This window comes from Acartia tonsa, chromosome 15 (genome assembly GCF_053477335.1).
Source record: "Acartia tonsa isolate MP-2025a chromosome 15, ASM5347733v1, whole genome shotgun sequence".
NCBI classification, from domain to species: Eukaryota; Metazoa; Arthropoda; class Copepoda; order Calanoida; family Acartiidae; genus Acartia; species Acartia tonsa.
In genome coordinates this window covers 15630007-15652561 of record NC_137274.1, presented here as the reverse complement: position 1 = coordinate 15652561, position 22555 = coordinate 15630007, and the positions used below count along the sequence as shown (strand labels likewise).

Genomic DNA, 22555 nt, shown 5'->3' with positions numbered 1-22555 from the left:
TTGACCTTTATGGTTTAAATAATCCTATGATTTTCATATACATATTTCATATAAAACTTTAAATTAATATTTAATTAAAGCCTCAGTTATTAAGCTAACGAATAAGATCATTATTAAAACTTTGGTGACTTGTGTAATAAACAGCCCAATGTCCCCTCCCTTCCTAACTTTTAGTTTGGTTAAGTTAAAAAGAGATAAGACTATATATTTATGCACATCTATAATGATGATACTCAAAATTAACCCTTAGTTATTAATTAGTGGTTGAATTATTTGAACACTCAACTTAATGAACCAATCAATCAAAATACAATAAAAGTCCTAAAAATTGTAAAACCAACGAATAATAAAACGTTATAATAAGATTTGGGGACTAGTGTAATATAAAGCTCAATGTCCCCTCCCTCCCTGTTAGTTGTGTGCTGTATTAAGAAATAGTTTGGGGTTCTCAAGTTTTTTTTTAATTGCTGGAAGTAAATGCCCCAATCAATCCTAAAAGTTGTTAGGCCAACAAATTAGAAAAAGTTAACTTTGGGGACTAGTGTAATAACCAGCTCATTGTCCCCTCTCTCTAGGTCATTTACATAATAATATTCTCTTGCTACATAATACCTGCTCCAATTTTAATTTTAAATTTTAAATTACCGACTTTATAAAATTATCAGAGTTATCTTAATTTACAAATTGACATAAAAATTGTAATAATACTACAACACTACTTAGATTATTATCCTACTAGCGGCTACGCCCCTAGAGGCCTCTAGGGGCACTTGAGGAGGAAAGAGTCGAATTTAATAACCCAATTTCTTATTTTAGATTTTAAAAGAAAAAGTAAAAAAAAAATTTGGGGGGGGGCGAAATTTTTTTTTTTTTCGGGGGGAGGGGGTTGCCCCCCCTACTCATTTTTAATTTTAGTTAAAAAGAATTAATTTTTTTTTTTTTAGGGGGGGGATTTTTCATTTTTTGGGGGGGTTGGGGGTGTCCCACTCCCCAAGAAAATAGTTATAAACCTTCCCGGGACCTATAAGAAGCTACCCTGTTAAGGAGAACCTGATCGGTTCAGCGGTTAGCGAAATCCTTCGGTACAGACACACAGATACACAGACACACAGACACACAGACACACAGATACACAGATACACAGACACACAGACACACAGACACACAGACATCCTGTTACTTTAGTATAAGGATTATATAAAGTACTAAGCGTTTTTTGTCTGTCCCGAAGGATCTCGATAACCGCTGAACCGATTTTGTTCTACTTTACAGTGAAGCTTCTTTTAGGTCCTGGGAAGGTTTTAAACTATTTTTGGGGAGGGTATCTTCACCCCCCTTTACCCCAAAAAATATTTTTACTCTTTTGAAACTCAAATTAAAAATGGGATGAGGTCGACTTTTTCACCTCCTACTTCAAGTGCCCCTAGAGGCTTCTAGGGGCGTAGCCGCTAGTTTTAGATCTATAAAGAAAAAATAAAATAAATTTTTGGGTGATATTTTTTATCGTGGTGGGGGGGGGGGGAAGGTTGACCCTTCCCCATTTTAATTTTAGTTTAATAAAAAAAAATTTTGGGTAGGTAATTTTTCTTGTTGTACGCTCCCCCAAAATAGTATTAAACCTTTTTTGGGACCTATGAGAAGCTACCCTGTAAAGGAGAATCAAAATGGTTCAGTGGTTAGCGAGATCCTTCGGTGCAGACAAACAAACAACCTGTTACTTTATTATAAGGACCAGCGGCTACGCCCATAGAGGCCTCTAGTGGCACTTTAAATGTTAGGTTTTAAAAAAAATAATACGATACCTTGCAATGTTACGTAGGAGTCTCTATTGGAGAAAAAACATCGATTTATTGTGATTTCTCCTGGGAGGGTGGTGGTACCCTCCCCCTAAATATTTTTAAACCTTTCCGGGACCTATAAGAAGCTACCCTGTAAAGTAGAATCAAAATGGTTTGGCGGTTAGCGAGATCTTTCAGAGCAGACAAACAAACAGACAGACATCCTGTTACTTTATTATAAGGATAAATATACCTACTAATATATAATAACTTGTTTTACAAAAAATAACTCAGCTGGATCTTAAGGGATAAGACAATAAAAGACAAATAAGTAATGGTTTGAACCCAATGATGTTGCACAAAATTATTGATATCCTATAATATAAAGTTATAAGCTTTTTTGTCTATAGCGAAGGATCTCGCTAACAGGTGAACCGATATGGTTCTTCTTCTTAATGAAGCCTCTTATAGGCTCTGAGATGGTTTTAGGCTACTTATTTTTTTTTAAATAAGTCTGGGTATGGTTTTAGGCTATTTTTCTGCCCTTCGAATATAGAGCCCCTAGATGCTAGGGGCGCAGCCGCTAGTATTATTAAAAAGAATAAACTTTTTCAGTCATTTAGTAAAACTTTGGGTACTAGTGTAATAAAACTTTGGGTACTAGTGTAATAAAACTTTGGTTACTAGTGTAATAAAACTTTGGGTACTGGTGTAATAAAACTTTGGTTACTAGTGTAATAAAACTTTGGTTACTAGTGTAATAAAATTTTGGGTACTAGTGTAATTAAACTTTGGGTACTAGTGTAATAAAACTGTGGGTACTACTGTAATAAAACTTTGGGTACTAGTGTAATCAAAACTTTGGGTACTAGTGCAATTAAACTTTGAGTACTAGTGTAATAAAACTTTGTGTACTAGTATAAAACTTTGGGTACTAGTGTAATAAAACTATGGGTACTGGTGTAATAAAACTTTGGGTACTAGTGTAATTAAAACTTTGGATACTAGTGTAATAAAACTTTGGGTACTAGTGTAATTCACAGTCGACTGACCCCTCCCTAGCACAGGCTCCTAACAACTGGAGTATTGAAGAATGACTAAACAGTTTCTGTGTTCAAAATATTCAAAATTTGTTGTAGATCCCCCTGGACATAGATATGTATACTAATTATAATAAATTCACTGAGTGAAAAAGTCTTTGATACTTCTTAGTTATTTTATATTTCGGTGGACATTGCACCCTCTTCAGTCTAAATTATACTTCACCCAAGGCTGTGGCTCAACACGTAGTGCATTCACTCGTTGTCAGGAAGGTGATAAGTTTGAATCACGGTCCGACACTGAGTCATAACTAAAGATTTTAAAAATGGCTACCACTGCTACTATGACAGATGCGCGACGTAGAGTGAGGGGGAATGCCCTTGCCCAGAACAGGCGCAACTTGTTACCATGCACAGTTAGGACTTCTCAGACAAAGGTCTTGCACCACAGAGAGTTGGTTGTCTGATGGATGTTACTTAACCTAATATCCTTGGGTGTTAGAATATTGTATCCCGCCCTTACGAGGTAATGGTAAGGATATGTATACAGGGATCTAAAGGGATAAGACAATGGCTGATAAATTATAGGACAGGGATAAGTATTATAAGGGTTGGGATACTTTTTTGGCTGGATATCGGATATTCAACTGGTCTCTAATGCCGGATATCCGGTATCTGGCCTTATATCTAGCCAACATTGGATATCCGGCAAATTTCTGGACAACCGGATATCCAGTATTAGAAATCAGCTGGATATCCAGTATCCGGAGAGTTACAATATTCGGTATCTGGATAGTTACAATATCTGGTATCCGAATAGTTACAATATCCGGTATCCGGATAGTTAAAATATCTGGTATCCGGATAGTTACAATATCCAATATCCAGCCGGATAAAACTTTGGGTACTAGCATAAATAAAACTTTGGGTACTAGTGTAATTAAAACTTTGGGTACTAGTGTAATTGAAAATGGCCAAACCGGATATCCTGCTTAACTAATGATAAGAATAAGTATGCAGGGATCTAAAGGGATAAGACAATGGCTGATTAATTAATATACATCTCAAATAATGATGAAAACAAAATTACCCCTTATGTAGATTAATATTAGTGGTTCAAACGTTTGAACACTCAACTTAATAAATCAACCAATCAAAAACAAATACGAATTTTTACTAACGTTTTTTTAACAACTTTAGGCACTTGTAATAAATTTTTGGTTATTTCATAAAGTTGAGTGTTGAAATGTTTCAACCAACAATAATAATCAACAAAGGAGGGAATTTTGTGTATAATCATCATTGGGGATGTACATCAATATATTGGCCATTGTCTTGTCCCTTAAGATCACTTGGTACTTTGAAAGAATTTTACCGAATAAATATCTCTGATCCGACCCTAGAGCCCTTCTTTTACAACCTAATTTTTAAGGGTAAAGGGATTAGTTTCACAGCTAATAAAAATACAACAGGAGAGAGAATGAGAGAGAAGGGATAGATAGATAGATAGATAGATAGATAGATAGATAGATAGATAGATAGATAGATAGATAGATAGATAGATAGATAGATAGATAGATAGATAGATAGATAGATAGATAGATAGATAGATAGATAGATAGATAGATAGATAGATAGATAGATAGATAGATAGATAGATAGATAGATAGATAGATAGATAGATAGATAGATAGATAGATAGATAGATAGATAGATAGATAGATAGATAGATAGATAGATAGATAGATAGATAGATAGATAGATAGATAGATAGATAGATAGATAGATAGATAGATAGATAGATAGATAGATAGATAGATAGATAGATAGATAGATAGATAGATAGATAGATAGATAGATAGATAGATAGATAGATAGATAGATAGATAGATAGATAGATAGATAGATAGATAGATAGATAGATAGATAGATAGATAGATAGATAGATAGATAGATAGATAGATAGATAGATAATTAGATAGATAGATTTAATTTATTCATTGGCCCAAAAACAATGGGTACTTATTTTCAATTTTGATTGGTTGGTTTTAAGCTAGCAGTGTCCAAACATTTCAACCAATAAATAAGGAAATTTTCTTTGTTATCATTTGGGATGTATATCCATTTTTTTCCAGTATGGCAAATCTGTTGGATTAGAACCGGTTCACAGCCATACTGAAAAAATTATGTATAGCATCCTATCACAGACAATTTTCCATGAATATTAAAATAAAATCCAGAAATTATTAACATTTTGTTAGCCTTTAGGATATAACAAAACTGGTTTCAATCTTATAATTGTACATTTTACAGAATGCGCCGCTGTGATTGGCTGAAATTCTGCGCGGGGTGATTTAGCGCACCGTTGAAATGATTTAAAGATCCAGCTCTGTTTATAACACAATATGGTGATAATAACTATTACTACATCCATGAAGACTAGTTTTATTTAGTCCTGAGATGCCGAAGGCACGGGCTAATTAACAAAATTAGAATTAGTGGTTGAAACGTTTGGACACTCAACTTAATCAACCAACCAATCAAAATTCATCAAAAGTCCCCAAAGTTGTTAAGTCAACCAATAAAATGTTGTAATAAAACTTTTGGAACTATTGTAATAAACAGCTTATTGTCCTCTCTCCCTCTGTTATTTTTTTTTGCTGCATAAGAATTTTAATTAAAACAAAATTGCCTATTCCTACAGCCATGGCAATATATCTTTGCACAAGGTACTGGTAGCCATTAGCCAGACAGACAGACAATATATATTTGTAACATAATAACAGGGAAGAAGGGGACATTGGGCTGTTTAAAAAAAAAGTCCCCAAAGTTTTATAATAAAGTTTTCTTATTCATTGGATTAACAACCTTGGGGACTTTTATTAGATGTTGATTGATTGGTTTATTTAGGTAAGTGTCTAAACGTTTCAACCACTAACTGTATTCTACAGAAAGGGTAATTTTGTGTATCAACATTGGGGATGTGCATCAATTTATACATCATTGTCTTATCCCTTTAGATCCCTGATATAGTGGCGCATATCACAGGAGCGTGTGTGAGAGGGTTTATACCCCCCCCCCCCTGAAAAATAAAATTCAAGGATCTAAAGGGAAAAGACAATGGCCTATAAATTGATGCACATCCCTTATAATGATTACACCTTCTGTAAACTTAAAATAGTGGTTGAAATGTTTGGACACTCAACTTTATGAACCAACCAATTAAAGTCCCCAAAGTTATTAAGTCAACGAATAAGAAAACATTATTACACGACTTTGGGGACTAGTGTAATAAAGAGCCCATATTCCCCTCTCTCTCTGGTTAAAAGTCTTTTTTTATTGATTTTCAAAGTCCCTTGATAATCTTAGAATCCCCCCCCCCCCCCGTCATTATTAAATATATTTAAAATAAGGGCGGATGTATTAGTTTTTGTTTGTTTGTTAATTACCTTTTTAGGTTAGGGATGGTTAGGTTATAATGGGTTCATCCTAGCTCTGCAGGGTTAGATATAGGCCCCGCAGGGTTAGGACCCTCTACAGGGGTTAGAAAAAGGGGAAAATATACCAACCTCTAGTTATTTTTAAAAATTATGTAAGAGGGAGAAGGGGGGGTTCACTGATCTACAGAAATAATTTAGGGAAAGCTCTGGGTTAAAAATCATCAAGGGGTGAAAAAAAACAAGTTTTTATACACGCCCCCTCCCCCTAATTACAAAATCCTAAGTACGCCCCTAAACAAGTTAATGTATCATATGTATTTTCTTTAATTATTGAGGTTAGCAACTTCTTGTGTTTACACGACCCTTCTTAATTTCTCCTTTTATCTAGATCTATCTACCTACGATGGACAGTAATAAAATGCCGTTTCTCAAAGTCGTACGCAGTCATACGCAATGTTAGAAAAATGACGCAAATTTCAGATCTCAAAATTTATATTAGATAATCTTGCAAGCATCGCTGTTATCTTATACAGAAAATAAGTGTAAACCAAGTAGCAAAAATAAGAATTAAAATTTGCGTCACCCTTCTAACAATGCGTATGACTGCCTACGACCACGAGAAATAGCATTTTATTACAGTCCATCTCTTTTATACGTATGTATCTATCTAAACCTGTGTGGGGGAGGGGGAGGAAAGGGGAAAAATTGAGGGAATTTTCTCTTTGATAGTACATAGTAAACAAAGCTTTCCCAACCTTGAAACGTCATTATTGAAAGCTAATAGACACAAATCTTATACAGTGTGTCTAGCCGTATGTCTGTATGTCTAAAATATGCTTCTTTGCGGTGAGGAGAGAGAGAGAGAGATAGACAGAGATAGAGAGGGATAGATAGAGAGTGAGGGAGAGAGAGAGAATGAAAAAATGAGAGAATGAGAGAGAGAATGAAAGAGAGAGAGAGAGAGAGAGAGAAAGAGAGGGAGAGAGAGAGAGTGAGGGAGAGAGAGAGAATGAAAAAATGAGAGAAAAAGAGAGAGAGACAGAGAGAGACAGAGAGAGAGAGACAGAGATAGACAGAGAGAGAATGAGAGAGAGAGAGAAAGAGAGAGATATCCTAATTACATTTGGGAGATGGTGTGGTAATGGTAGTAACTAGTAATAAATTTAAAATTCAACCCACCTTTGATCCTAAATAGTAAATACCCCCATACAAGTAAAATGCTTCAAAAATGGTGGTTTTCTTTGATAAAAAGTAATAAAAAGTTAATTCAAATTTTAACGTGGATATTTTCAGGGATCTAAAGGGATAAGACAATAGATGATAAATTTATGCACATCCCCAATGATGATACATAAAATTACTCTTTCTTAGATTACATTTAGTGGTTAAAATATTGGGACACTCAACAAAAATAACCAACCAATCAAAATTCACTAAAGTCCCCAAAGTTGTTGTTATACAATCCTGTAAGAAAACTTTGGGGACTAGTGTAATAAACACCCAAATGTCCCCTCCCTCCCGGATGTCTAGGTGTATTTCTGTATGTCTGTTCAGTTCAGTGGTTAGCGAGATTCTATGGTACAAACAGATAGACATCCTGTTACTTTTTCTTTCCGGTAAAGCTTTTACAGGTCTAGACATCAACGCAAAAATATGTAATTTATGGTTTGGCCTTAGAAATTGTGAAATCGTGGTTTCGTTGCTACAAAAAAAACTTACCCTTTTGTCAGAAAGAGAAAGACGAGACAATTGGCTATTTAATACACTAGTCCTTAAAAGTTTTTATAATAACGTTTTCTTATTCATTGGCTGAACAACTTTGGGGACTTTTGTTTGATTGTTTTATTGAGTTGAGAGTTCAAACGTTACCACTCCTAATATTACACTACAAAAGGGGTGATTTTATGTATCATCATTGGGATGTACATTAATTTATCAGCCATTATCTTATCCCTTTAGATCCCTGATTTTTTTTGGCACGCCATGACAAGAGAAAGTTTATGGTGATTCCCCATTTAGCTAACATTCACTACAGCTAATTTGTATGTCTGTTTGTCTGTCTGTTTGTCTGTCTGTTTGTCTGTTTGTCTGTTTGTCTGTTTGTCTGTTTGTCTGTTTATTTGTTTGTCTGTTTGGCTGTTTATTTGTTTGTCTGTTTGTCTGTTTGTCTTTCTGTTTGTCTGTCTGTTTGTCTTTCTGTTTGTCTGTCTGTTAGTCTATCTGCCTGTCTGTTTTTCTTTCTGTCTGTCTGTTTGTACTGAAGGATCTCGCTAAACACCAAACCGATATGATTCTCCTTTACAGGGTAGCTTCTTATAGGACCCTTTCTTAAAATATATATAAACCTCCTAAATAAATACCTATGAAAAGCGTCACTGTAAAGGAAAACCACATCGGTACAGCAGTTAGCGAGATCCTTTGGTACACACAGACAAACAGATCAACATCCTGTTACATTTATTTAAGATTGTCTTAATAGGTTATTTTTCAAGCGTTTATAACATTAAATTGTATGATTCAACATAATTATATAAAATTTGCTAAATAATAATTATGAAAAAATTAGTTGTTTTTTAGGACAACTACAGACGGTTAAGAAAATACATAGCTATCTCACAACAGGGATCTATAGGGATTGGACAATGACCGATAGATTAATCTACATATCCAATGATAATACACAAAATTACTCTTTTTGAAGATTAAAATTAGTGGTAGAAACGTTTAAACACTCACATTAATGAACCAACTAATACAAATTAATAAAAAGTTCCAAAAGTTATTAAGCCAACGAATAAGAAACGTTATCATAAAACCTTGGGGACTAGTGTAATAAACAATGCCCAATGTCCCCTCCCTCGCAATATCCACGTACAATTCATACTCAGAAAGTGGGAAAAATGTTCTGATTATTACACAAGTCCCATCAGCAACTAAAACAACCATAATCCAAGTTAGAACTATGTGTATATCAAAATACAAAACATTTCAATGAAGGGAGAGAAAGTGTTATCCCTGTGGAAAAACCTAAATATAATTTAAATATCGCAACCAGTTAGCTACTTTAATGCCATACCCTGTAAATAGCTAGTTTTATTTTATATCATTTGTAAAACTTGTAAATATATAAAAACAAGGATGACAACATCCATAAAAGCGAAGCTCTGAAACGTTAGGATAAAAGAACATTAACACTCGTACCTAACTCCTCAGTCATGCAAAGTTTAAAATCAATAGGACAATTCTAACATGCCTAAATTAACGAAAAGAGCTATCCGTTACGTACAGACGTACGTACCGACCCTAATTATAGAAAATCTTCGTACTTTTATCATGATTTTATGAACAGTAGGAATTTATTTCCTCGTATTCATTCAAATCCGGTGAATAGGAACCGGTTCTCATCCATACGAAAAAACTATGTCTAGCATCGTATTATATCCAGTTTTCTACGAATATAGATATGTACAATCATAAGATTAAAACTAGTTTTTTTAGTACATTCTATATCCGCGGAAAACCGTTTATAATACGATACGAGAAATAACTATTCTCGTATTCATTCGAATCCGGTGGATAGGAACCAATTCTCATCTGTACGAAAAAACTATGTCTAGCATTGTATTATATCCAGCTTTCTACGAATATAAAAATGTACCTCGGGCTAAAAAAAACTAGTTTTAATCTTATAATTGTACATTCTATATCCGCGGAAAACCGTTTATAATACGATGCAAGAAATAACTAATCTTCTCGTATTCATTCGAATCCGTTAGATAGGAACCGGTTCTCATCCATACGAAAAAACTATGTCTAGCATTGTATTATATCCAGCTTTCTACGAATATAAAAATGTACCTCAGGCTAAAAAAAAACTAGTTTTAATCTTATAATTGTACATTCTATATCCGCGGAAAACCGTTTATAATACGATGCAAGAAATAACTAATCTTCTCGTATTCATTTGAATCCGGTGGATAGGAACCAATTCTCATCTATACGAAAAAACTATGTCTACGAATATAAAAAATCAGCGGAAAACCGTTCATGATATGATGCGAGAATTAACTATTAATTAATCTTCCAAATCTTCCTAGTTTTCCATAGGTAAATTCTAGGGAATTTTCAAACCCCAACATCGGCCACCTCTTTTAAACAGCAGCTGAAAAGTTCACATGAAAACGTTGCTGTCGGATAGACTTGAAATTAAATATAAATTAAACACCTTTAAAATGAATCAATGCCATTGAAAATGAATCAATTTAGAACCCCAAAAAACAATGTATAGATTAGATGGGCATATGTCATAAGAAAAAATTAAAATTTCAGCTGTCTATCTCCGAGAAAATAACAGTTCCCCCACTTTGTGACAGACGGACGAACAGTGCTTCGCTACTAAAAATTTTCATGCATTCAGACGGGTCTGAATTTCGTGGAAAAATCTTTGAAAACTTTATTTTTAGCCCCAGCACTGTGGGGATCTCTTAATTCTTACCTAGCTTAACAAGGATGATAACATCACAAAGCGAAGCTCTAAAATCAGAAAGAAATACAAACAAACAATACTCTTGTAACATTAATAAAGTTGATACGTGTCATAAATCGTTATGGAAATCTTTGTGTTTAAAATTGGTAGGAATTTATAGCATGTTTAAATTAATGAAAAAGCTACGCTTCAAAATTTTAGAAACAGTCATCATTTTAAAAAGGCCGCTAGAATTTATGAAAAGCAAGATCTTATAAATACATCTATAAAACTAAATTATCCCAATCTCAAAACAAAAGCAATATGACTGTGTGTACACATATATAAAATTAGCTTTAGACAAGGAAAACAACAGCACAGAACAAGTTATAGAATAGCGAAGCTAATGTTATATTATAAAAACCTTCTACTATCAAAATTTATTAAATGTTATAAAACATTACATTTTAAAACAAATAAATTATTAATTCTGCGTATATTTGGTAATCACAGCTAATTTTGAGGAACATACAGCTATGGCAATGTCCAACAATTTCTGCTACTATGTCAGGTTTTAGTAGAGGAAATGCCTTGGCCCAAAACAGTTAGGACTTCTTAGACATAGGTCATTGGTGTCTGATGGGTGTTACTTAACCAATTGAGGTTAATTGATGAGATAAGGTACATTATGACAATTACCATACAGCATCACTATTGGCGAAATGACAAAGCCAAATGACATCCCACCAAGGGCCAGGAGCGGTGGTTTTCAACAAGGAGAACGACACACAACTGAAACAAAATAATTCATTTACATTTGATAATTTATATTATAGGATCTAAACAAAAGTAACTGAATATCTGTGTGTATGTTCGTCTGTCCCAAATGATATCACCTGTAGCTTGGATGAAGAAATTTCCACCACACAATTCGCCCCTAAAATAATACTCCCCCCTCCCCCCCAAAAAATCATAATTTTGAAATTAAAAATAGGGATGTAGGAATCTTAAGCCGCTTTTGTATAAACTATAAGAAAAGTTAAAAATAATTAATAGAATTAAAATAAATTATAAATATTAAAACATAGTCCCAAATTACCCAATAAAAAATCTAAAATTCAAGACTCCCAAAAAAAAACACCCAGCAACCAAAAAAACCAAACAACCAAAAAAAAAAACCTAAACAACCCAAAAAAAACCTAAACAACCCAAAAAAAACCTAAACAACTCAAAAAAACCTAAACAACCCAAAAAAAAACCTAAACAACCAAAAAAAAACCTAAACAACCCAAAAAAAAAAAAAAAAAAAAAAAAAAAACCAAAAAGAAACCCACCCAAACAACCCAAAAAAAAACAAAACAATCCAAAAAAAAAACCCAACAAAACAACCAAAAAAAAACCCAAACAACCAAAAAAAAACCCAAACAACCAAAAAAAAACCCAAACAACCAAAAAAAAACCCAAACAACCAAAAAAAAACCCAAACAACCAAAAAAAACCCAAACAACCAAAAAAAACCCAAACAACCAAAAAAAACCCAAACAACCAAAAAAAAACCCAAACAACCAAAAAAAAAACCAAACAACCAAAAAAAAACCAAACAACCAAAAAAAAACCAAACAACCAAAAAAAAAACCAAACAACCAAAAAAAACCCAAACAACCAAAAAAAAACCCAAACAACCAAAAAAAACCCAAACAACCAAAAAAAACCCAAACAACCAAAAAAAACCCAAACAACCAAAAAAACCCAAACAACCAAAAAAAAACCCAACCAAACAACCAAAAAAAAACACAACCAAACAACCAAAAAAAAACCCAACCAAACAACCAAAAAAAAAACCCAACCAAACAACCAAAAAAAAACCCAACCAAACAACCAAAAAAAAACCCAACCAAACAACCAAAAAAAAACCCAACCAAACAACCAAAAAAAAACCCAACCAAACAACCAAAAAAAAACCCAACCAAACAACCAAAAAAAAACCCAACCAAACAACAAAAAAAAAACAACCAAACAACAAAAAAAAAACAACCAAACAACAAAAAAAAAACAACCAAACAACAAAAAAAAAACCCAACCAACAACAAAAAAAAAAACCCAACCAACAACAAAAAAAAAAACCCAACCAACAACAAAAAAAAACCCACCCAAACAACCAAAAAAAAAACCCACCCAAACAACCAAAAAAAAACCAAACAACCAAAAAAAAACCAAACAACCAAAAAAAACCCAAACAACCAAAAAAAAACCCAAACAACCAAAAAAAAACCCAAACAACCAAAAAAAAACCCAAACAACCAAAAAAAAACCCAAACAACCAAAAAAAAACCCAAACAACCAAAAAAAAAACCAAACAACCAAAAAAAAACCAAACAACCAAAAAAAACCCAAACAACCAAAAAAAACCCAAACAACCAAAAAAAAACCCAAACAACCAAAATAAAAAACCAAACAACCAAAAAAAAAACCCAAACAACCAAAAAAAAAACCCAAACAACCAAAAAAAAAACCCAAACAACCAAAAAAAAAACCCAAACAACCAAAAAAAAAACCAAACAACCAAAAAAAAACCAAACAACCAAAAAAAAACCCAAACAACCAAAAAAAAACCCAAACAACCAAAAAAAAAACCCAACCAAACAACCAAAAAAAAACCCAACCAAACAACCAAAAAAATCCCAACCAAACAACCAAAAAAAAACCCAACCAAACAACCAAAAAAAAACCCAACCAAAAAAAAACCCAACCAAAAAAAAACCCAACCAAAAAAAAACCCAACCAAAAAAAAACCCAACCAAAAAAAAACCCAACCAAAAAAAAACCCAACCAAAAAAAAACCCAACCAAACAACCAAAAAAAAACCCAACCAAACAACCAAAAAAAAACCCAACCAAACAACCAAAAAAAAACCCAACCAAACAACAACAAAAAAACCCAACCAAACAACAAAAAAAAAAAACCAACCAAACAACAAAAAAAAAACCCAACCAAACAACAAAAAAAAAAACCCAACCAAACAACAAAAAAAAAAAACCAACCAAACAACAAAAAAAAAACCCAACCAACAACAAAAAAAAAAACCAACCAACAACAAAAAAAAAAACCAACCAACAACAAAAAAAAAAACCCAACCAACAACAAAAAAAAAAAACCCAACCAACAACAAAAAAAAAACCCAACCAAACAACCAAAAAAAAACCCAACCAAACAACCAAAAAAAAACCCAACCAAACAACCAAAAAAAAACCCAACCAAACAACCAAAAAAAAACCCAACCAAACAACCAAAAAAAAACCCAACCAAACAACCAAAAAAAAACCCAACCAAACAACCAAAAAAACACCAACCCAACAACCGAAAAATCACCAACCCAACAACCGAAAAAAAAAAACACCAACTGAACAACTGAAAATAACACCAACTCAACAACCGAAAAAAACACCAAACAAACAACCTAAAAAAAAACACCAATAGAATAGAAGCTGAAGGCTTCAATTATGGGGTATTGGGTCCTTTAAACTATTTTTCTATTATATGACTGATATATATATATATATAATAGCTTAACCTGCACTATTATATATTTTCTACCAAGCTGTAAAAAGAAATCTACAATGAAAATAACATAAAACTACGTATTCTAAAAATAAAATTATAAATAAAACTTTTGTCATAAATTTTCTTTGAACATAAAATGCCTTGAACTCTTTGTTATTGAAGCAGAATTTAAATTTGCAACACAGAATTCTGTTTAAACACACATATACTGTGTAAAATGGACGTACAGTCATTCTAAACCGTACCTAATTTCTAAAGGAATCGATAAGACAATTCTAAAATGTCCAAATTGACAAAAAAGCTATCTAGTAAGGACGGAATGACGGACCCTAATTATAGAAAAGCTTCACTTTTAATAAAGATTATATATACTATATATATGATATATAATCAAGAATAAACATTCAAATCAATTTATATAGCAAGATGAGTATAGAACTGTTTGAGCACAAAACAGAATACCAGAAGTAATGTACATATGACCACTCCTGATTTTCTGTTCCATGCCCAAGAAGCCCCATGTCTGACTAGACTGTAGAACACGGAACTTCTTGAGGGGAGAGGTCTCCTCACCATACCCCTCCCAGTCGGCGCCGGAGAGCGCACCCATTTCTTAAAATAAAAACAAAAAATCTTGAGGGGAAAGGTCAACACCCCTCTCAATCTGCGCCGGATAGCGCACCCATTTCTGAAACTTTCTAAAACAAAAGAATATTAATAACATGAAAATAACAAAATGGGTATATGGGGATTAAAGGAACTCAAGAAAGGCAAAACTCAGTAACTTCAGACTTCAGTTACTTTAAAACCAAATCGAGCAAATCTCATTTATAAAAAAAAAGCATGGGAGAACTTCAGCCACTCGATGAAAAAAGGGAATGAACTAAAACGATAGGCGCCTTTACCGTTTTAATTCAAAAAAATCTACAGAAACTTATTTACGTCACACCATATTGTTGCAACAAATAGAGAAGGAAAAATAAGAGAGGCTTCAGTTCAAGGGGGAAAAGTCTATTTTTTTTTACAATTTTACATTCCATAACATGCCGATACATTTATGAACCGTCGGGAGATGTACTGGTAGAACCAGTACAATGCCCTTTATTTACCGGCTACTCCAAATCGACCGAAGCCAATTCAAGAGCATCAGACAGATCATGTAACATCCTCACGTAAAATTGTAAAAAAAAACATGAACACGAAAAACTAAATGAAACAACTAAATGAGATTTACGTCAAATTTAAGAAACAGTAAATTTAAATTAAACCCCCCTCCCCCCTTCAAAAATATTTTTTTTTCTTTTAAAAATTGAAAATTGGGCAAGGGTAAAGGAAGTGCACCTAGAGGATTCTAGAGGCATAACCGCTGGTAAAATTTTAATAAAAAAGAAAAAAAAAGCAAACTTTCCTGAAATGGATCCCGAGATGGAGGCCAGTCACGTACATCAGAGGTGGCATTACACCACCTTCCTCATCCCTACCTGTAACATGATAATTTTCAATTACACCATATAAGCTCCAAAAATAAGCATTTACACATAAAAAATCTTGTAGCTCAAATTTTTTTGTTTGTAGGGGGGGGGGTGGCAGACAGAAAGTGCTTGGGTTTATTATATAATGTAAAAAATATATGATCATCTAAATCTAATTAAAGAAGAAAAAAGTCATAATTTCAAGAAAGTAAAATTATATATTATATTATTTGATATTAGTCTATACAGAGAATATGAATAAGGGATGTAAAAAATATTTACCTAAGTAGGGCCAGTACCGTGCTTGGGTAAGGTATAGTTCCATCGCAGCAAGGACCCTAAAAATATTCATAAATAACAAAGAAACCAAAGTATATTTTAAATCAAAAAATTACAAAGAACAATATCCATAAGTAGCGAAGCTCAAAAATTATGGATGGATATCTGGAAAAACAATAACTTTAACAAAAAAATCACAAAACTATGTAAGATTTATAATGTGAAAATCTAGGAATCGATCTAGCACCTCAGCAAATTAGCAAATCTTATTAATCCCTAAATTATAAAGTAGCTTCGCTACTAATAAATTACAGAGAACAATATCCATAAGTAGCATAACTCTTGAATACCAGCAGGTGGCAACCAGAAGCATGGTGGTGAATTTTTAGAAAACAAGGATGACAACATCCATAAAAGCGAAGCACTGAAACGGTAGGACAAACGGACATTAACACTTGTATAGTGTCAGAACTGAATAATCAGAATATAGAATTATAAGAGTCGAAGCAAAATTGTAAGTAAATTTGTTGAAAAACTGCTCGATACGGGATAATGTTTATGGACATACTTACATTTTTAGGACTTGATTATAGAGTTGCTTCGCTTATAATATTGTTCTTTGTTGTTCCAGGAATCAGTATACCAAAAATCATATCAAACGGATAATTAGATCACATAAAAATTAGTTGTTAAAAAAGTAGAAAAATCAACATTTTAAAAATGGACGTACGGACATTCTAGTAATGATTGTAGAGTTGCTACGCTTTCTAAATCGTACCTAACTACTACAGGAATCATCATGCAAAGTTTGAAATCGATAGGACAATTCTAACATGCCTAAATTAACGAATAAAAGCTATCTATCTCGGACGGACGTACGGACGGACGTACGGACCGACCCTAATTATAGAAAAGCTTCGCTTTTAAAAATATTACTACCTGATTATCAACCTTGCCAGACATTGGTGACGGGCCATTACCACCCTGTGATGGCTACCTCCTGAACATAATTAACAAGGATTAATAAATAAAATAATTAAGAACAATTAGGCCATATTATTGTAAATATTAGGTTACATAAGTGAAGACAGTTAGTTTTAGAAGCAAAGCTACTATATAATCCAGTCCATTCGTCAGTCCGTAATGCTAAAAGGAAAAAGTGATTTTAAAGATAAACAGCTGAAATTTTTAGTAAAGATTTCAGTGATTTATCCTTCTGATTTTTTTTCGTGATTTTTTCCTTAAAGATAAACGGCTGGAATTTATTACATAATGTTACATAGTTAAAAGATTGATATTTCCTATTTGCTTCAAAAGAACTTATACATTTTTAGAATATTTCCGGATTTATTAATGTTTTTCCAGATAAAACTCCAAAATGTTGTCACCCTTGTTTAATTTCATTGCCCTAAAATAACTAAAAATGAAACCCATAAAAAAATAACAACTTACCCTTTCACCATCGAGCAACACTTTGGAGAGTGTGCCAATGGCAAGTATGACACTCCACTCCTCCCGAAGCCAGAGTAGACCTGCTCTCATTGGAAATCAGGATCCAACGCAGCAAGTCTATCAGCCAGTGGACTAAAATACATAATAATTATTAATTAACTAGTGACTTTGTATTCGAAGGTCGGAGGTGTGAGAAAGTAGAGAAATAGCCTAAAACCATTCAGGGGCATATAATATATTGGGGTATAAAATACATAGAGGGGGAGGGGGTTAAAGGGGTCATTATCCCCCCCTAATTATGATATCCCCCCCTGATTATGAATTTTGCAGTACCTACGGCACCTTAAAATTTTATATTTTTAAATTCCCCACCCCCCCCCCCCCCAAATAAAAACCTTGGACTACAGACAAAAAAAATAAAAGTGTAAGAATATAGAAATTAAATTTAGTGGCCATACTGCCTAAAGCAGGTTTTTGGTTATTTTCATAATATTTTTTTTGAAATGGCAGAATCACATTGATCTGAGCGAAATTTTATGCTTCGCTTTAAAATGCTAAAGGCTCCAAAGAAGGTGTATCAACTTTTTTTTATAGCTAGCCGGTTCTTTTAGTAAGTAGTAGATGTAAAATTTCTCATAGAATTCAGATATGCAATCGGTTTTTTTGTAGACCTCTTATTTTTTAAGTAATTTAAGTTTAAAAAAAAAAAATTAAGTCGATTTTAAGGTACTAAAATGCAACAAAAAAAAAGAAAAAAATGGCCATTATGAACAAAAATAATAAGATCTTTAATTTGACACCTTACTTTTTCAATTCTGTCAGGTAATTATTGAAAAAATCGATTTTTTTAAACCCACGAGAATAAAAACTTTGACATTAATTTTATTATTTCACAGGTAAAAAAATATGGGTTCATATATACCTTTAGAATCAGAAAAATATTACGAATTCATTGTAAGCAAAATTGAAAAAAAAGTTTACAATATAGTATATAAACTACAATAAAAGGAATTATATGAAAATATCATATTATATTGTACAGGCAACGTCTTAATTCTTCAATTGAGTATAAAAATGGGAAGGGGGTATAGAGGGGGTAAAGAGGGGGTAAAAAAGGGAAGACGATAGTGTTGCCTGAACAAAAAATACAATTAGCCAATTGTTAAATTTTTAATTTTTTTACTTTTTTTCAATTTTGCTTACAATGGATTCGTAATATTTTTCTGATTCTAAAGGTATATATGAACCCATGTTTTTTATGTCTGTTTGAGAAAATATTTAGGTCTAAAGTTTTTATTAAACCGAGGTTAAAAAAATAGATTTTTTCAATAATTACTCAACAGAATTTTAAAAGTAAGGTGTCAAATTAAAGATCTTACTATTTTTGTTCTTACTGGCCATTTTCTTCTTTTATTTTGTTGCGTTTTAGTACTTTAAAACCGACTTAATTATTTTTTTAAAAAACTTAAATTACTTAAAAAATAAGAGGTCTACAAAAAAACCGATCTGAATTCTATGAGAAATTTTACATCTACTACTTACTAAAAGAACCGGCTAGCTATAAAAAAAAAAGTTGATACACCTTCTTTAGAATATTGTTCAGGGGAGTAAAACCAGTGCATTTCCTGCAAGCTTACTTGAACTCAAATTCTTACCTTTCACTGAAGAAGTCCTTGCAGGGAGGTTCCTTTCTCAAGGGAATTCTCCCAGTAATAGCTAAAACCGTGTCCTAGGCCACAGTTTTGGCTTGCAAGCGTGAGAAGGTGGACTGGCCCTTGACCCAGTGTCTAAGGGTAACAGTCCAATAGGCAGCACTCCACAGGACTAAAATACAGAATATATTAGTAAAGGAACCCTGTAAAAAATACACCGCTTTAAGACTGAAAGACTGCCACAAGAATACCCTAAAATTCAAAGCCTTAAGTTTAAGATACTGAAGATATTGACGTTTATTTATTTAACAAGTCGCCTAGAAACAAAAATTATAAGCTTGCTTAGGTTAAGTAGCAGGCTTTGTTACATATTATATTGTTACATGAATGTATATTGAAAACAAGAATGACAGCATCCATACGTGGGAAGTTAAAAAAATATGTATAGACATCGGAGGTGGATTCTTTAAAAAAATTTGCCCCACTAATCGCTTAGTGGGGTAAAATTGTTTTCGTGAAGGGTTATTAACATAAGATTTTATTTTATTTTTGTAGATTTTTCACAAAAACAATTTTGCCCCACTAAGCGATTAGTGGGGCAAATTTATATAGTGACATCAAAGAAGAAAAGATACAAACATGTTTTGGGGGCTCTGGGAGGGAGGTTTTAAACCTATATCTTGTTGATTTAAACAGAAAGGAAGACTGGGGAAGGTATATGAGAAGTGAAATTTAAAAAAAAATCATAGAACACTTGATGTAGAAAGTTAAATTAACTGTATTGCCCCACCACAATGACCATGTTTTGAAACCAACCAATTATGTTGGCAGTATTAAAACAGTAAAGTAGCAGAAAAAAATTGCTAGCAGACGAAAAAGATCATTGAAAAAGGGAGGAGGTAGTTATCTGTATATACATCTACACTATAGATTTGCTGAAAATACATTAGAAAAAGTTACCTGGCTATATAAGGATAGCTGCCATGTTGTCGTCCCCTGTCTGGCCTGGGAAGGACTAGTCCCAGATTTACAAGCGACGGGGATGACCAAATGTCCTGCTTCATGTCATCTGCCCTTCATCACAAGACTTCAGCTGACCTAAGAATATTATATATTAAATAGACTACTGGATGTGCCCCTAGAGACTAGAGTAAAGTAAAGGAGTAAGTAAGTTATGAAAGGGGCATCACAAGGTTCTAAACAAAAATCAAGTAACCTAATACCAAAACTAAAGAAAAAAAGACAAAATTATCAAAAAAAATGCTTTAGCATACCAAAATATTAAAAAAAAGTTAGGTGAAAAGAATATTACTGAACAAAGGAATTTTCAAAAAACAAAGTTTACCTGTTGCTGAAGTGTTGCTAGCTAGTCCCGAACCTTACAAGAACCAGCCTGGTTCAAGCAAGGCAATTCTCCTCACTGTTTCTACTCGAACTTTAAGTTAGAATTTAGGGAGGGAGTAAGCTGAAGAGATTTTAAGTTAGTGGGCCCCCTAACAAAAAAGCTCTATGAAAAAGGTGTAGCCCAAGCTACAAGAAATCCTAACATAAAGCCTTTCAAAACACATTTAACCTGAAAAAAAATAGAATAATTAAAACAAGGATGATTACATCCATAAGACGCAAAGCCTACAAACCAGCCAAGAAGGAAAAAATCTCAAATACAGCAGATGCTAAGTGTTTATAAAATTTCAGCAGATATATAATATAAAATAAATAAAAACTACAATATAATATTAGCAACCAGACACAATAAAAAAGACGAAGTGTGTTATAAGATACTCGATTATAGTCTCTTTCCTGGCAACGCCTGTTAATGACGTTTCATCGTTTTTTCACAGAAATTTTTGATGGGTTATTTTAGGTTTGGTGAAAATACGACGAAATGCCCCTTAAGAGGCATTGTCAAAAAAATAGACATTTCAATTTAAATGCAAACAAATTAAAAAGTATTAGAAACATATGTTATTTACATGCTGCGCTTCTAAACATAGATAAAGACATCTATCTATAATACTAAGTGGAACAATGTCTATCTGTCTGTTTGTATGACTGTACAAAAGGATCTCCCTAACCACTGAACCGATTGAGTTTTTTCTGATAGGTCTCAAGGTTCTTGGGGGTAGGACACCCTCCACAAAATGAATAATACCCCAACCCCCAAAACAAAATTCTTTTTAAAACTGAAATTGAGGCCTATATAGTTATACACTGTATGTAAAATTTATGCTGGCCTCCCCCCAAAAATTCCCCCAAATATAACTTTTTTTTATTTTTCTTTTAAATCTAATATACAAAAAATTATGATGACCAAAGCCACTAAAGGCTAGGGGCGAAGCCGCAAGTAATGAATTAAAGAATTAGTTTACCAGTAAATAAATTGAAATATGCTGGATTTGAAAGTTTTAATTCGGACTTATAACATTAAAATAAAAATAAGTTTATACCCAGAAAAGATGTACATATTGCAATAAATAACTATAATGTAAAGTAATAATTCACTAAACCGACAAACACAAAATAAAATTACAGAATAGCTGCACTAGAAAAATTTAACACTTACCCGAGGGATGAGAAGACAGCGCTCTAACTATACTGACTATTTGATAAACCATCCAATTTATAGGATTTAGCCAATAATCTAAAGACACCACTTGTTCAAGTATGACAATACAATAACAAGGGTGTCAAATATTATTTCTATTGTGACACAGCATCAGAGCACTTTAGAAATCTATATGGACGGTCAGATTTCCAATGCTCCATCGGCGCCGCAAAAAGACCTGTTTTATTTTACTGAAGAATAAATATGAATTATTAAATACTCCCAATAATGTAAAAATTAAAAATAATATACATGCAAAAAATACACAAAAATTATATTAGTTAAAGATTTATCATGAAAATATTAGGATTGCAAAACTTTGATATCAAAATAATGTAAATATTTTATTTTGAATATTAGAAATTTTGTCTGAATTGTTTAAACGCCAAATAATTGGCGGCCGAAACCAGGAATTAAAGGAATATTTATTGTTTATCGCCTCATATTGTAGACAGCTTTCTGCATTTTATAAATTAAAATATCAAGATTAGAACAAGTTTTGTTAGCCTAGAGGGCCGAAGGCATGGACTAACAAAACTGGTATTAATTGTAAGATTTTTATTTTATTCGTAGAAAATTATCTGTATTAAGATGTTTTACATGATTTTTCAGTATAGCTGAGAACCTGTTCTTATCCAGCTGATATTAATTAGTTTTGAAGCCATACTGGAAAAATCATCGGATAACAATTTTGTGCTTGGCTTTTTTTGTATTTTGTCACCATCCAGACCACATTTTTGAACATTCTTGTGACTCAAACTATTGAAATATGTCATGATACTTACAGCTCCAAAAAAATATATTTTATAAA

At 32.8% G+C, this 22555-nt stretch overlaps 1 long non-coding RNA gene across 1 annotated transcript; it reads right to left on the bottom strand.

The window, feature by feature from the left end:
* Nucleotides 1-15345: 15345 nt before the first annotated feature.
* Nucleotides 15346-20761, bottom strand: LOC145307218 (uncharacterized). Its single transcript, XR_013875351.1, has 7 exons — nucleotides 20485-20761; nucleotides 20100-20237; nucleotides 19143-19311; nucleotides 17488-17619; nucleotides 16975-17035; nucleotides 16039-16094; nucleotides 15346-15765 (listed from the first exon to the last, which is right to left on the bottom strand). It is a non-coding gene; the product is annotated as an uncharacterized LOC145307218 (long non-coding RNA).
* Nucleotides 20762-22555: the final 1794 nt, after the last annotated feature.